This window comes from Hippocampus bargibanti, linkage group LG19, assembly GCF_051943395.1.
Source record: "Hippocampus bargibanti isolate YZ-2025 linkage group LG19, ASM5194339v1, whole genome shotgun sequence".
NCBI classification, from domain to species: domain Eukaryota; kingdom Metazoa; phylum Chordata; class Actinopteri; order Syngnathiformes; family Syngnathidae; genus Hippocampus; species Hippocampus bargibanti.
Window position 1 is genome coordinate 14,505,703 of NC_142752.1, and position 3,798 is coordinate 14,509,500.

Sequence of the window (3,798 nt, forward strand, 5' to 3'; positions counted from 1 at the left end):
TCTCAACAAAATTGCCTAATCTTTTGCACGCTTCAGCCACGTCACTGTTACACCATGGTCTATGGTATACACAAAAATAGTTCGGGCCTGCAAGCCTGTAGAATTCGGGTTAGCAACTTGAACAAGAGAAAAAACTTCACAATCTTTTGCATCATTCACCTTAAAATTATGCCATTGTCCAAGTGGATACAATTGTTCAGAACGACTTGTTTTGCTTCTGGTACGTGTGATAACACCATCACAACCACAAGAAAATTGATCTGCAAAATCAGGTTGCAATTACTGTATCCCCCAGAGGGGGTCATGAGCGCTTCATGTTGCTGGTCTGCAAAAGTCACAGTTGGAGTCACCACCGGGGGGGCTCCTCGCTGGCCTCCTTCCCCTTCAGAGCAGCGAAGGAGAGGGAGGCAAAGGAGGGGGGCTGAGCTGCCGGATCTCCAGGGCAGCACACAGTTCCTCACCAGGCCTCCCATGGGGGCTCTCTGTAACCTGAAAATATGACTGGTTTTTTGCCGCCATGAGGTCTATTCTTTGACGCCGACGAGCAACAGTCTCATCGTCAGAACTCATTTTTTAAAGACATTGCAGCAACAATAGTTCTCTCCGCTTTGTTTTTTACCTGTTTCACTTCAAGCTCATTTTCCCTAATTTGTGCCTGTTCAAGCCACGTTTCACACACCAAAATCTCAACTCATCTTCCGTAGAGATCTGCCAACCGCAGATGCCTCCTGGAGCATAAAATGAAACAAGAACTTTCAATGGCTGAACTTGCAAAGCACCAGAAAATTCGCCACGCTGCATCCATTTATCACAATAAACCTCACATCCTGGAAACTTCTTAGCCATAAATTCAGTATCCCGGTGGATTTGGGTTTTCTTAGAAAAGATTGCACCAATTGTATCAAATCACCACAGTTCACCAACAATTTTCTCCTGTTTCCTTTTGTCCCAGCAAAGCACACACCCGCTGTGTTAACTCAAACAAAAGAAGACTCCCACTGCAAGCTACATACATCCATGTAGACTAAACTAAACATGAAATAACATAGGATGTTTACCGATGTGTATAAAAACACTATCACCTCATGTCTCTTCACATGGCAGAAGAGACTCAAGCTCAACAGGGTCTTCTTTCCCAGCTGATTCCGCCAAGCCTGTTTCCTTGGCTGTGGTTTCGCTAGAGAGTGGGTAGGAACAGTGGGAATCCCGTTCATCCATTCATGCACGTCACTAATTAAATGACAAGGCATTTTGGCTACCTCAACAGAATCATAGTTACTCCTGCTGTTCACCCGCGCTTCGTTGAATTTCTTCACTTTGACATTCAGAGCACTGGGCAGAAATCATATCGTGTCAACACCCGCCACGGGCCTTTGCAATGCTTTGTTTTAATTCAACAGTCGGATTCCCCTGGTCCACACCAGTTATAAGCCAGCTGCTAGGCACCGGCCGAGACCACCCGGCGGAGGGACGCACCCCAGGCGACCGCCGCCCGCCCCCTGCCAGCGGGGTTGGAGCTGCCGGACGAAGAACGGGTGGAGTTGGCCGCCGCGGAGGGAACCCGCCGGGTGCCACAGCTGAAGAGATCCGCGGGCAGGGATGCGCGTCCAGATTCGCCGCCGACACGACACCTTCGCTCGAACGCCTTCCCCCGGGGCCTACGTGGACGCCTGGCAGGGAGCCGACAACAGAGGGGGGTCGCCAGGGGCGCCGCGTCGAGTGGCCAGTGCGGTGGGGTCCCCCTGCCCGGTGCTGCGACACCATAACGACACCCCCACCGCATACGACCCTGATTCCCGCCAGGACGGTGCCGCACCCGCACACCGGGTTCAAACGGAGGAGAGGGGCGGGCGATGGGGTGGGGTGACTGCTCGCCTAGCCGCGGCGCGCACCCAGCCCCGCCTCGCCCTCCAGCCCGACTGACCCAGCCCTTATTGCCAATCCTTGTCCCGAAGTTACTGATCCGAATTGCCGACTTCCCTTACCCACGTTATTCTGAAATGCCAGGCTGTTCACCTTGGAGACCTGCTGCGGATATGAGTACGGCCTGTCACATGACTTACATCTTCTCCCCCAGATTTTCAAGGGCCGACGGGGGCTCACCGGACGCTGCCGGCACCACGACGCTTTCCAGGGCGCAGGCCCCTCTCTCGGGGCAAACCCATTCAAGGGCGCCCTGCCCTCCACCTGAAAGGTGCGCTGGCGCGGGAAAGACTCGGCGGGCCGTGGAAGACCGGAAGACAGACGGCGCCGACGAGTGCGCGCGCCTCTCCGCCACTCCAGGTTCGGGGATCTGAATCCGACTCCCTTTCGATCGGGCGGGGGCGACGTAGGCCATCGCCCCTCGCTTCCGAATGCCGCTCGACCATCACCTAGGACTGACTGACCCATGTTAAACTGCTGTTCACATGGAACCCTTCTCCACTTTGGCCTGAAAAGCTCTCGTTTGAACATTTGCTACTGCCATCAAGATCTGCACCTGCGGCGCTCCACCCGGGCTCGCGCCCAAGGCGTCCGCGCCGACGTGCCGGCGACGGCCGGGTGTGGGCACGATGCTCCAGCGCCATCCATTTTCAGGGCAAGTTGATGCGGCAGGTGAGTTGTTACACACTCCTTGGTGGGTTTTAACTTCCATGACCACCGTCCTGCTGTCTCTATCAACCAACACATTTTGCGGGGTTCTGCTTACCAAAAGTGGCACACTGGGCGTCTCGTATTCCACGCCAGGCTCCAAGCCAGTGAGCCGAGCCTCTAACCCATTTAAAGTTTGAGAATAGGTTGAGGCCGGTTCGGCCCCAAGGCTTGTCATTGGCTTTACCAGATGAAACTGCGAGTCGAGCACCAGCTATCCTGAGGGAAACTTCAGAAGGAACCAGCTACTAGATGGTAGTATTAGTCTTTCGCCCCTATACCCAGGTCGGACGATCGAGTTTCATATCAGGACCGCTGCGGTTCTCCACCAGTTTCCTCTGGGTTCGCCCTGCCCAGGCATAGTTCACCATCTCTCGGGTCCCATCGCGCACGCTCTTGCTCGACCTCCCCCACGCTGCGAGCAAGGTGGGCCGGTGGTGCACCCGAACCCCGAACTTCTTGGTCCGTGTTTCAAGACGGGTCGGGTGGGCTAACGACATCGCCATGGACCCCTAGTGCCGTACGTGCCGGCCGGTCCCCGCCCTGGCAGCATGGCGTGCCCAGCGCGCACTGAGGAAGGTATGCGCACCGAAAGGCGACCGCGCCGGGGGCGGGGTGCCCCGGCCACAAGAAGCGGAAGGCGCAGAGGTACGTCCCTAATCTCCGAGGGGAAGCGGCAATGTCTGGGCACGGCAGCGCTGTAAAGCTTGGGAGGCGGTCAATTTCACTGTTTTCCATCCATTTTCTCACACTCTGTCATCTGCCTGTCTCTTTAATGTTTAAATCCCCCCCACTGCTGCGTTCTTGACCAATCACATGGCTTTAAGCAAAGACTGGGGCAGGGAATAAAGGACAAAAAGAAAGTCGGCTGGCATTTCCTCGTTAGGAACAACACATCACAGCTCCGTGTGTATCCCGAAAAATAGTTCGTATGCCAAGGTTAAATTTTCATCAATTAAACGTTCTTAAACCGAAAAGTTCGTAAGCCAAGGGGTTCGTAAACCAAAGTATCAGTGTATCAAGAATGTGCGGTGGTTTGCAGTCGATTGTTTCTGCTGCGTGATTCCTGAAACAGCGGATGATGGTGTTAAAAACTTTGACTCTTATCACTATCTGCTTTAGGTTGTAGTCTCGACAAAGAAGTTGCTAAGCTTCTGGAGCTGAAGG

The 3,798-nt window shown here is 54.3% G+C and overlaps 1 pseudogene; it reads right to left on the bottom strand.

The window, feature by feature from the left end:
• Window positions 1-2,001: 2,001 nt before the first annotated feature.
• On the bottom strand, window positions 2,002-3,095 carry LOC148884091 (28S ribosomal RNA; annotated as a pseudogene).
• Between the last annotated feature and the right edge of the window lie 703 nt (window positions 3,096-3,798).